Genomic DNA, 12908 nt, shown 5'->3' on the forward strand with positions numbered 1-12908 from the left:
GAGCATATTGAAGGAAGAGGTTGGCGGTAAATTTTGAGCCAATACCATAATTACAGAATGCGTTCCCAAATGAAGTCAATTAATATTTTTTATTTTCATGTTTGCAGAGAAATTTGAGTTGCCTACCATTTATTCCAAAATAAAGGAGATTTTCCAAATCTTCTTAACATTTACCAACAATGTTTACCAATCTTTTCATTTTAACCCATTCTGCTCTTTGACACCAAAGTATAGAAACCTTCTGAACAAAAAAAAATTTGTTAGACTACATGAGATCTAAGTAAAACATATCTCTTTTTCATTTATCATTTTCTGACTGTGCTGTGACTTATATAAAGGCATCATGTAAATGTCATTTAGTGCACAGTGCAGCCCTTTCATACTATGAAAGATCATGACTATGTCAAGGGAATGTCTGAATGGTTCATGAATCTGAAGAACAAATTGGCCAGATTTTCCTTTATCTCTTTCATCTCAGTATCACTGCCTTTTTGTAAGAAGCCAGGCATTTTCTCTCCCCCATCAGTGACCGGGCTTGTTTCTCTATCATCTGTCTGCCAGCACATACCCATGGACTTGGAGCTCTTCACCTCCAGGAACCTGGCTCTGGCTGGGTTTGGGGGACAGCTTGGCTATTTTTGACCTTGCAAGCAGCACTTGTTTCTCCTGGCATTTTCTGGGAAGAGCTGAGTGCAGCACTGGGAATGCTCTCTGAAGAGCCTCAGCCTTCTGCCATGTGCTGCTTCCATGGAGCAGATCCAAGGGTGCCACATGACCGTCAGGTTTTCATCAGACACAATGCTGGGAAGGCAACCTACACAGTGTCCTGAAACTGAAATGGGATGAGGGCTGACCCTTTGTTCTGCCCTCCAGAGAAATGCAAGCACAGGAACTGGTGGCTGCACCTCAAACCACATCTGTCACCAACATCCTGAACTTTGTTTACACCAACTCCCCCTCCATGGGGATTCTCCAGCAAAAGCCAAGATCAGCTTCTCTCGTGCTGTGTTATGAACTTGTTGGCTGGAGGGCTGACCCAAAGCATGTGAAACGGTGCCGCATCAATTCCATGGGATCTCAGGGGTTGTGTTTACACAGCTTCACTTGTCAGTGCTGATCAAGAACTCTGTGCTCACCTCACCTCAATGGAGATGTGTCCATGTGCAAGGAACACACCTGGAAAAGGTGGGCAGAGTGTGGATCCATGTCATGTTAGTGTCAACTGCTCTAATTGATGGTAGGCCTGGAAAGCTGGACTCGATGGTCTTGGAGGTCTTTCCCAACCTTAATGATCCTATGATTCTGTGACTGTTGAGGCACAGTTTTGGCCATATTGTCGAAAATATAACCAAAACAGCAAAAACCAGAGGAGGTTTCACACCACTTCAGCCTGATATTTTGTGCTGTATGCCTGGTAGCAAGCTGAGACACTTTAATATGTCTAGAAATGTTATATTTTTAGGTGACAGCACCAAAAATATTTTCCAAAAATGGCCCAGTACAATTTTATTATCATACAAACATCCAAGTTAAGGAATGCATTTTTGAAAAGTAGCTCATTACAAAGCCCTTTATTGTATTCTGGTGTTGTCAAGGATACCAGCATTTATGGTAAATGCCTTCCATAAGCAAGCCCTGGCTCTGCTGTAACAGGAAATAATCAGAGACTGAGTTATGTTTCTGTAATTTGCCCCAGAAGGTTTTGTAATCATACCATCGACACAGGAGTACAGCTACTTTTGGGGTCCGTCTTGCTTTCACTGCACTCTGAGTTCTACCTAGCAGCTGAAGGAGAATGCTCTGTTACAAATAAAAACTGCTGTCTGAGAACAGCACACTGATTGCTGGCAAACATTAAGGCTTCCATTCTTCATTAAAAAGGCAGCACTGGTGACCAATATTCTGCTTTGTGTGTCCTCACAGCTGATCTGCTGGAAGTCTGACTGTCCAAGAGAAGTTTCCTTACTTGTCAACCAAATGTACCAATGTCCAACAGCTATCAGCAAAACTTCATCCGAACTATGAAATATTGGGAATTCCCCAATGCTCTTTTTTGGGGAATTGACTGTAATTCTGACTGCAGCTGGGTCAGTTATACTGAATCCAGTGTAGCTTAACCGTAACAGACACCAAAAACCAGTGCAAGAGCATCTAAGTCCTAAAGCGGCACCTGGATCCAGAGAGGAATTTCCCTGGAGTCTCAGAATGACTCACCATAGGTCAAAGGACGAGTCAAGCTGAAAGATGGGCGCTGCTGAGACGTGCCAACAGCCAGCAGTTACCAACAGGTGTAAGAAAAGAGGAGGCTCTGTGTGCTTTTCCTGCACCCAGGTACTCACTCCCATCTCTGCCCTGCATTGGATCTGCATCGGCGTGAGCACAGCTGGGCACTGAGGGAACTGAGAAACAGCCTGGGAAATAGGATGGTGAAGGTGGCCCTCTGCTCCAAGGATACAACCACAGAGCAGCCCAGGGTGGGAGGGGCCTCAGAGGGTCCAACTTTTTGTGGGAAGGGGAGGGAGCGTCGGAGAGCTTGCCTGGAACCCTGTCCAGCTGCATCTTGGAAACCTCCAGCAAGGGGGACTCTGACGCACCCCTGGGAGGTTGTTCCAGCAAATGCTTGCTCCTACTGTACGAATTGTTTTCTTATGTTGACACAAAACCCCTCCCAGTGTTAGCTGTGCTGTTGCTCCTTGTCTTCCCCACGTGGCTCTTTGTGAGATGCTCTGTCCCCTTTGTATCTCTGCTGTAGGTACTGGAATAATGTGATGAACCTCGTGTTCTCCAGGGAGAACAGACCCAGCTGCTCCAGTCTTCCCTCACGGCACAGGTTCTCCAGCCCTTTGATCACCTCTGTCCCTCCTTTGGACCCTCTCCAGTCTGTAAGAGCAGCAGGGGGAGAACAGAGCACTGCAGGGAGAACCATTGTCCAGTTTCAGTGGAAGCACAAACTTACACTCAGTGAATGTCACCTTGGCTGTTGCTGGAACAGTTCAGGAGATGTTTGGAGGGAGCAAGAATGGAAATGGAAAAGGAATAATAAAAGTAAAAATAAAAATAACAAAAGGAAACCGAAATGATACTTTTCTACCGAGAATTTCTGGCAGTGGAGCACTGTTACAGCAGGCACCAGAGAAACAGGAGCAATTATTTCTGCAATGAGAACTTTGCCTATTGTGCTAACTCTGTCCTCCACTGCTCAGGCTCCATTCAGGCTCAATGGCTCGTTTGTAAATCATCCAGTGTTCCTTCTTTCCAGAAGGGACTGATGACACAGCGTGTGGTTAGCATTTTCCCTTGGACAAAGCAGGATATGCTTCTTCCTGACTGACCTGAGTGGGAAGGCACCTGCTCTATAAATGCTTAATGCCAAAGGACCTCCAGCACTCTGTGTAGCTGTAGCTGCTGCACAGTTTGGACAATTGCTTACAAACTAATGACCTCTCTTCATCAGTGCTTCAACCTGAACATAATTTATGTTAGTTTTATAGGAACAATTTAAAGAGAAGAGCAGTTCTGTACTCTCAACTTAATTGTTTTCTTACCAAAATGTTGGTGTCTTTGCCCATTTTTTAAAATAAAACACAGAAAGAAAGGGTTGTCTGTTCTCTCTACACACCAAATGTAGGTATTTCCCCTACCTGAGAAGTAAAAAATATTTACTTCTCTCTTCATAGATTTTGAGAAGTAAAATTAAAGTATTTATATGTCATAATTTGAGGGACCAACCTTGTTGGGACAAGAAAAAGATCCATGTTTGCCTGAAGGAAAAGAGCATGACCTAAACCTTTCACACATTTGCAGGCCCTCAACCTGGGCTCACCTCTTGAAAATGTCATTTCACCTTTCACTGTGTTGGTCACAAGACCCCATGCCACTGTTTTGGAATGGATATTCTTGTTCAGAGCAGGGAGATAAGGCTGATAAGGAGAAAAGTAATCATAAACCCAGCAATTAAAATGTACCTTCTACAAAACAATATATCCTTTCAAAAACTTTTTATTGTTATCTGAGCTAAACAGAAACAGTGCAATGAAAAGAGAAAAAAACCCCAACACTAGAGTTTGCACACAATCCGGTAATTCTGTTGTGTAGTCGTTAGTAAGTTGATTACAGGAAGACCATAATTTTCACTGGCACCATTGAAATGGCACAGCACAAATTCTGTGAGACGCTTTGGAATCAGGTCATGGATGCCCTCCAGCAAGCACTGAGCTGGGTTTTGAATTCAATGATGCTGTAGTGATTTGTACCAGCTGAGCTTCTAGCTCATTGACTTTTGTAATCTAGTTGTGTCTGCAATTTCCATTTTAAATAATTCCGTCTTAGAGTTTCCTCAGTATGTATTTGTGAAAAATTCAGCTGCTAATCAGCTTTAATGCAAAGTTACCACTCTCACCACTGGCTTTCTGGGAATCTTGTATAGTTCTAATGTTTAAATATTCTAATGTTTAAATGCCTGATGTTCTAATGTTTGAATATTCACTCCAGACCTTTCAAGAACCTGCTTCCTTTAAAGGAAGAGCCAAGAACACTGAACAAGTACTAGTAACTGTTTTGGAAAATCTGTTAATGAGCACAGATATGCTCTGTGTGGGTTTGATGATGACCCTTATCCCATCTTTTGTGAGACAGAGTAACTCAAACTCTTTGCCAATTTTTTGCATATTTTCAAATGCAAATAATGTGCATATTCTTCCCTTTCTTCAACACCATAGGGTAAGAAAAAGAGAGTAGACAACTCTAATTTTGTCTCAGTCTGAGAAAATCACCAAACAGAAAGGCCAGATTCAACATCTGTTATTTAGTTACTAATTTGTACCAGAATTAAGAGGTCAGAAGGTGTAAAAGATGTAACCATTGCTACAGGCCCAGAGTAACTTCTGCCTAGCTGAGCAGGGAGGGGTCTCTGTGTTCAGTGCTGCCTGGGCAAGCCAGCAGAATTTTACAGGGTTTGGATGCAGAATATTCACAGGACAGAAAATATGGGCCTGGTTTTGTTGCTTACAACTTAAATTTAATATATTTTGATAAAGTTTAATAGAATTTAAATTAATAGAACAAAATTTAATATCATTAAATACAGTTTATTACAATTTGAATTTAAACAAATACAACTTTTGTTTGTGGAAGTGAACCCAGTTAGAGGGCTGATGTGCTTAGGCCTGAGCAGCAGGCCTCAGCGAGAGGTGACCTACCAGATGAACCCTGGGCATTATGTGACTAACACCATCAGCATTACTTAGCTAAAAATAGATGACCAAGACACTTATGCTAGCTCTTTAACACCAAACCAGCTGCTTTAGAAACTTTCACATAATCTTGTGTAGTTATCTGCAAGAAATGTATTATTTTAAGAAACTTTCCCAACTGACATGAATAGAGGCTTGTTTGCAGGGTATTTTAGGGAAAAACCCTCCCAGAAAAGGCCTGGGCTCTGCCCAGACCCTGGGCCCTGCTCATCAGGAGCTGTGCCATCAGATCCAGATGTTTCTGTGCTAAAAACACCATAAAGTCAGTGTGACTTTGTGATTTGGGCCTATAAAGCTGGACCCACTTTCAGGGTGAATTTGAAGACTTCACCTACGGATGAATGCACCACGTAGGATTTTCCCAATTGTTGGGAAGAGTTCTCCAGGTCCTCTCTGTGAAACGGGGCTCCCCAGAGTCTGTGGACTCTGGATGATGGTAAAGTATTTAGGCCATTGGTGATGGATCTTTCTCAATCACTATCTCATCTCTTGTATAGTCGTGAGATTACCTTGCTTGTTTTCGCTTGCTGCTAAAGCCAAGAGCATAGTTTTATTGAATGTATCATTTTACTTTTGTGTTGCCTTAATACACACAGTAAAAGAAGACCATTCTCTCCATTGGTGTCTGTGCCCTTTAAAATGCCCCTGTCAATTGGCAGAACAAGGGCCTAAATCCTTTATTGGGATCAACATTTCTTAGACATGTTGGAGTTTCCTGAGGAATGGTTTGTGCTCCTCATCCTTTTCAACAACTACAATAGCCTGTGTCTGTAGAAAAGAGGAACCTAAACAAGTATTCTGAGTTTCCTGAAAAGAAAAAAGCTCTTGCACAGCAAGCAGCATTCCCACAGAGCTAGCAGAGTAAAAATCCCAGCAAACTGAAGACATCTTGATGAATGGATTAATGGGATTATGGGCCACGTTCGCCTCTGATGGCAAGGTCCTGGGCATGAACACATAGGTCCAGATGGTCTTCTCAGCCCTATTTCTGCATATTTCTGGGAACCAGGGGAATCCTGCTTGAGCCTGTGAGGAGATGGGTTTGGGAAGTGAAAGAAAATTTAAAAACAAATTAAACAGGATTGGTTGTAGACTCTAACCTGGAATGCTCTAGCCTCTGGCCTGCCCCTGATTTCTTCCTCTGAAAGGGTCTCCAGATTCAGACTGGGGAGCAGCACGAAGGACTGACTCGTGGATGCTCCATAACCTGATGACGTGAACCGATCTCTGGCCTAAAGGGAAAAATCCCCCAGCATCAGTAATAATTCTCCTTCAGACACACCAGCTGGGATGAACTGGGTCCCCCTGAGCCCATTCAGTGGACTTGCACTGATTGCTGGACCTGACATCCATAAATAAATTATGACTGATTGATTTTTCATTGCAAATAAATCTCTAATTCACAGTGCTGGGAGAGAATGCTACCAAAAAAAAAAAAAGCATCTTGCCCTGGTCTGAAAAAGGAAAGGCCAAGGACATGACATGTACATAGTACTGTAAAAACACAGCACTTGCTCTATGTCATCCACTTCCAAAAGTCCAAAAGAAGCCAGTATGAAGATGGTGGTGGCAAAAATCAAATTTTCTATCAGCATAGCTTCCTGCAGGTGAAATATGCAGTTTAGGTTCTGTCTTTCCATGAACATTAAAGGAAAGGGATTTGAAAAAGGTATCTGAAAATTAAATTAACAACAGGTATCTGAAAATTAAATTTACAACAGTCTTTCCATGAACATTAAAGGAAAGAGATTTGAAAAAGGTATCTGAAAATTAAATTAACAACAGTTTTGGTGAACACAGAAACTAAAATAAAGAAGAGATTCTGTCGCGGGTTCGGTTTGTAACCGGGCAGAAACACCAATTTAGTGTAGTGGTTTGGTCCAAAATACTCATTACTGTTTATCTGCTGTGAGATAAGAATTAGGAGAAATGCAAAACAGACACCAAACTTGAAAGAATATAAAGAAGTTTATTAACAGACCTAAAAGAGGGAAAAAAAAATTATACCACCTTCAGAACTCTCCTCCTCCCCCCACCTTCCTCCCTTCTCCCACTGACAATGTTCAAAGACAACCCTTAAGATGTTCAGTCTGTTACCACTTCCATAATAACCTTGTTCAGTCCATTTAGAAAGAGAAGTCTCTTCTTGCTCATGCTATGAAAACATTATCACAACGAGACAGCCGCCCACTTCCAAATATTGTTCAGTCCATTTAGGAAGAGGAGTCTCTCTGCCTGCGTGTGAGTCCCTTCCCCCGACTTGCAGCTTTTCCCGCAACTGCTTTCGAGGGTCCACTCTTGAAGTTTTTTGGGGTACAATTTTAAGGTTGAGCCGTTCAGAAACAAAAACAGAGGCCCTTCTCCTTCCCTGGGAGCAAAGGGTCTTCATCATCTTCATCTTTAGGACTATCTCTGGGAGCATCTCTAGGAACTGAGGTTTTCTCCTTTCCCATTTGGAGCAAAAGTCCTCATCTGGTTCATCTCTCCCTGTCCAAACTTCTCATGAAATTACAGCTGCGTCAGCATCTGCCTATCTCAGCGCAGGTGCTTTTGCTTACGAGTTGAACACTCCACCCCCCATATCTTCATGGAATTACAATGGGATACTCTGATATATCATAGCTTCACAACAGAATTTCAGCTTTAAGCATCTCCTCTTTCTCTTCCCTCAGGTTTTCAGCTCTTCACAGCAGTAAAAAGGTTAATCTCACCTCGGCCTTGCAGCTTTGCAGCTGGAATGTTGAATTTTTCTTATCGCAGTGGAGAGGGGGGAGAGCCGAGCCGCTCCGGCTGCCCACGGCAAGGCAGTGGGGGGGGGGTTCCACGGCTGGAACAGGTCCATCGACCCAGGATGTCCATGGCCTGGCCTGGCCTGGCCCGAGCAGGGCCTGGCCGGGCCCACTGGCCCCCACTCGGGGCCCGCAGCCACCTGTCCCAGTGCCGGAAACGAGAGAGAGCTTGGAGGGGGAGTTTGCCTATTCTTAAATGTGGATCACAGAGGTGATCACAACTTTAAGTGGCTTAAAGAATTGTCCATATTCAAACTGGCCAGCTGATAGGTTCTATCAGTTCCCAGAGGAAGCTGTAAGCACCCCTTAGCAAGGACGTCCCTTCCGGGACTATGCTTGCTAACCTATGACAGATTCCCATGTAGCTAGGAATTAAAGATGTAGTAGGGGAAATTGACACCCCAAGGTAATGAAAACACTTCTTCTGCTCTGTGCTGCTGTAGATTAAAAACAGTTATAAAACAATCTGCCATTAGAGCTATAAAGGAAAATAGTCCTTTCTTCTAAATAATTAATACATAGAGCTTTGTTGGACCTTCGAATAGTCCTACATTAGGGCACAATTGTACAAGTCAGAGAGACAACTTGAGATTATTACCAAATTTAAAATATGCTATAAAAAAATATCATGAAAGTTTCTGACCACAGATTATGACTTACTGCCTTTTCTTTTCCTATTTATGATGTTTTAGAGGTCAAAGTAGCAGACACAAAGCCAAATGTTTTATGGCCACCATGTATGTGACCTCACCTTACTCAGTAGGGAGTGAACTCCAGAACAATTGCCAATTTTTGGTGTGTTCCATTAGTCTTCACTTAGCAACCAGAAATAGTGCTCAGTGAGGGAAGGAAAGTGAATTTTGTCATAACTTCTACATTCAGAATAAGTTGTTTGTCTACTACTAACTTGCATTTCATTTCACTGTGGTTTTTTAAGATGGAAGAAGTTGAGGGAGGAAACTTCAACCCTAAGGAAAGGAAGTTGCTTTAGAACAACTTCTCTCCCCCCCTGCGAATAAGCAATTCTAAGGCTTTGGTGTCTTTGGAAACACAAACCAAAGGGAAGACTTCAAATTCTTACCTCAGTCAGGGTGGCATGCACAGCTTTCATATGATCAATGAGCAACTCTTTGTCTCTATTAGAAAAGAAAAGAAAAAAAAACAAGAACAATGGAGTAACTTTATAGAACTGAAGTGCTACCAATGTAGTGAAGCCTCAGAAGCCTCATTGTTTCATCTGGGGTGCCAAAGAACTGATGCCTTGAGAGGCCACCTACAAACAGAGACTAGACAGGAGTAAGGGAACAAAGGTAGCTATTTATTTGAAAAGCCTTCAAAAGTATACCCTACAGAGCCAGAGGCTATTCTCAAAATGGACCCCAAGCTGGACGACAGGTCACAAGCTCTTCACACTTTCATAGGTTTGGTTCATTTGTATATCAGGGTTAATTCTCCAATTAAAGCTTTCGTTTAATGATGTAATTTCCCCTCAGCTTGCCCCCCTCTCAAGGGCTTTTGGTTTATACTTTTTGGGCCTAGGACGGTCTGGATGTCCTTGAAGACAAAGTCTGAAGAGGCTATGTTATGTCTACCTAGCATGAGAGAGCAGAAATTAACAGGTTACAAGAAACTTCAGACTTACACACTAAGCAGTACAGGATTTGAAAAATATAAAAGTTAAAACCTAAGGCATCAGTAGAAATTAATCTTCTGCTACTTTATGATTGTCATGTCTTAGAAAATAACTGTTGGTAACTCAAACTGTTAGGATTTTCTGTCTCTCTTTCAGATCTCCAATGCAAACCCTAAAAATAGTTCATGTACCACTGTTTGGCACATTTCCATATTAGAGATGCTTCTGTTGAGGAGAAGCAATTAAAACAGATGTAACTACAGGCCTATCAATGAACAACTATCATGGCTTGGAGATAGAGGGCATAAAAAGACTCTAGCAGGATGGTGCTATCTTGTATTGGAAAACACTGACAGATTCTGTTTATTTCACCTACTTCACTTTTATGTTCCAACGGCAGAAAAAAACCCCCATTTCTTGTGAAGAGTTGCTAGAACAATGAAGGGAAGACAAGATTTCTTTGTTAATGTTCAACTGCTATATACAGAGAGAAAAAGCCACTTCACATTAAAATAACCTTTTTTGGATATATGTATGGCCAGAAGGAATGATCTTTACTAAAGCGTCCAAAATAGATTGGGGCAGGGTGAAAAGGGCAAGCTTTCTAGAACAAATCCTTCTGTAGGTCACACCTGCTTTGATCTAATCATACCAAATAACTTTTGTCATTTTAATTAGATTGTTAAACATTTCATTGAGGACTATACGAATTGCATTATTTCCCTGGTGCATAAAACCCTTAAAGCTCCTCAGATGTTGTTCTTCAGAGGTTGAATGATTCCAGGCATAATAAGAAATTTTAATTAAATAAAATTTTTTTAGATCCTAGCCATGGACCAACAATATTCATAAAACATACTTCACAGTATGATAAGTATTAGAAAACAAAGTCTGCAAGGATTTAATTTTTTATCTGATCATATAACTGTAAGAATAGGTTAGTAGTAAGCTCCTTCAAATTAAGGGGGCTCCTTTTGACTACCAATCTTTTCAAGACTGGTGCCTAAGCCTTTCCTTCCACGCCAGGTTATTGTGTAAATAGCGTGGGGTTAGTGTCTAAATCCAAAACTCTCTGAGATCAGCTGTAAGATCTATCCTGTCCCTCAGGAAAGGCTAGGTCCTGAGTTTCAGTTCTTTTGGCAGCTAAGATCTGTCACCTAGCTGATACTCCTATATTTACTATAAATAAATTGTATCTGTCTATAAAAAGATGGTGTGGAAACACAGAGAACAATCAATCATTTCTTAAATAAGCAGAACCTTAAGGATCTGCCAAAGAGATGTTGTCAGAGCAGTAAGACAGCACAGGCATTTTGTTTGCCCGTTATTTCAGCACCCAGAATTTGGAGCACTATTATGGGATAACTGCAGAAAATTCATCACCTAGTATTTTGAACTAACACTTTTCTCTTTAGAAGACTATCCCTGGATTTCAAAAAAAGAGGCAGATATACTTTTGTCTTCTAGCCTTACACTGGCCAGATCTAAAACCCTACCCATGGAAGTAGGCATTGAAATTTTTACCCATTTTAAGTGACGTCCCCCAGGCCCCAGTGCTCACTTTGCTGTCTTGTGGAGGTCACGTTCTGCCTCCTGGAGAGACTCCAGCAGCCGCTGCCGGTCCTGCACCACGTCTTTAAGGAGTCTCTTCTGGTGATTCAGAAGTCTGTCTCTTCTCCTCATCTCCTCCGATGCCTCAGAGAGGCTCTGCCAGCAGACAGAGAGCAGAGTTACTCGTCAGCCCGAATAAACTTTATTTTATACCACTGGCTACTGACCAGTGTGAAAGACAAATTGACTGTGAAGTAGATTTGGGCCACTGCATACTAAGGTTTTATGAATTTCGTAGCAAAAGCATTACTGACTCAGAATACCCCCAGTTTTTATTATGTTTGCTATGTACAAGGGTGTTTTAGAAAACAAAATTATTGTAGGCAAAAAAACCCACAAACCTCACTGAAGATTTTCTTAAATTTTTAAAACAAAAATATCTATAGCTAAAAAAAAAAAAATCTTTGAAGTGTTTTCCGAGTAGCCTAAAATTCCAGCAGACTGAGCAGTACGTGTGTATTTACTCCCATGATTTTATTAGCACAAGGACTGCACTCTTTGGCTTCTTTAACAAAAGGTAAAATTCTGGTGACTATTTCAGAATAATCTTACCTTTAGAGACACATTGAAGTCTTGGCTTCTATCTGTGTCTGCAGTGGCGTGCACTTCTAGTCTATTACTTAACTCCTGAAGCCATCACTCGTGTTCTTGTAAAAGTAGTTTTGCCTCATGCTCACGCTGCAAAGCATTATCTAATTCCTCGTGTATATTGTCTTGGGTGATTATTCTCTGGAAAGATAAATAAGTTGTGTCTGATCCTGTAACTATATTCACTGGTTTCCCTACCTGACTTTCTGAGTTCCACTTGCAAACATACCAAATTCTAAAACAAACGCATGCTCAGGATTAGTATTGAGGCCTTTTAACATGAAGACAGATCACTGAACAACAGAATGGCAGACCTGTTAATTACTGTATTTTTTATAAAGAACATTCATGTAAAGTCTTGCCATTCATTATTCTATTCAAATTAGCACCCTAGGATGCAAAACTTCAGTATTTAGAAGGAAAAATATGCAGATCAATGTCCAAAATTTTAGTGGATAGCTTATTATCCCTTGAAAACACCTTTGTGGACTCTTTTTCTCCTCCAAAAACTGCTCCAGAAAGAAGAAATAATTCTTCAAGAAAAGTCATCACCTGCATTTGAACTGCAATCTAAATTGTGACAATTTTCATCTAACTGTCCCAAAACTCTAAGGGAATAAAACCTGTTGAGAACAAAACTGAAGATGATTAGATGTTTTTGAGTAAAAAAAAAAAAAAATCCATTTTACCACCTAGGAACAGGGAGGATGATGGGCGGGACATCATCTAGCAGATAATCTCTATTTGGAAGTGTTTGGATTGGGACACACTGACAGGTTCTACCAACTAGGCTTCAGATTAGGGAATCCACAGTGCTTCAGTAAATCAATCAGCAACAGCAAAAGACTCGGGGGAATTTGGTGCATTTGTGCTAACGAGAATGTAGGAAAAGGCTTTTTTTCCCTGCCATAAAGTTACTTCTTCAGGGAAACAGACCCACAACAATTTGTATTTTATTTATCACAACATTCATCAATATCCATGCAGAGTTCAAATTGCTGTATTTATGTTTCATGAACTTCTCATGAACATTCT

At 41.3% G+C, this 12908-nt stretch overlaps 1 pseudogene; it reads right to left on the bottom strand.

Moving 5' to 3' along the window:
* Positions 1-5660: 5660 nt before the first annotated feature.
* LOC116438263 overlaps positions 5661-12908 on the bottom strand; it is a 33664-nt pseudogene continuing 26416 nt past the window's right edge.

The sequence above is a fragment of the Corvus moneduloides genome, chromosome Z, assembly GCF_009650955.1.
Source record: "Corvus moneduloides isolate bCorMon1 chromosome Z, bCorMon1.pri, whole genome shotgun sequence".
Taxonomy (NCBI): domain Eukaryota; kingdom Metazoa; phylum Chordata; class Aves; order Passeriformes; family Corvidae; genus Corvus; species Corvus moneduloides.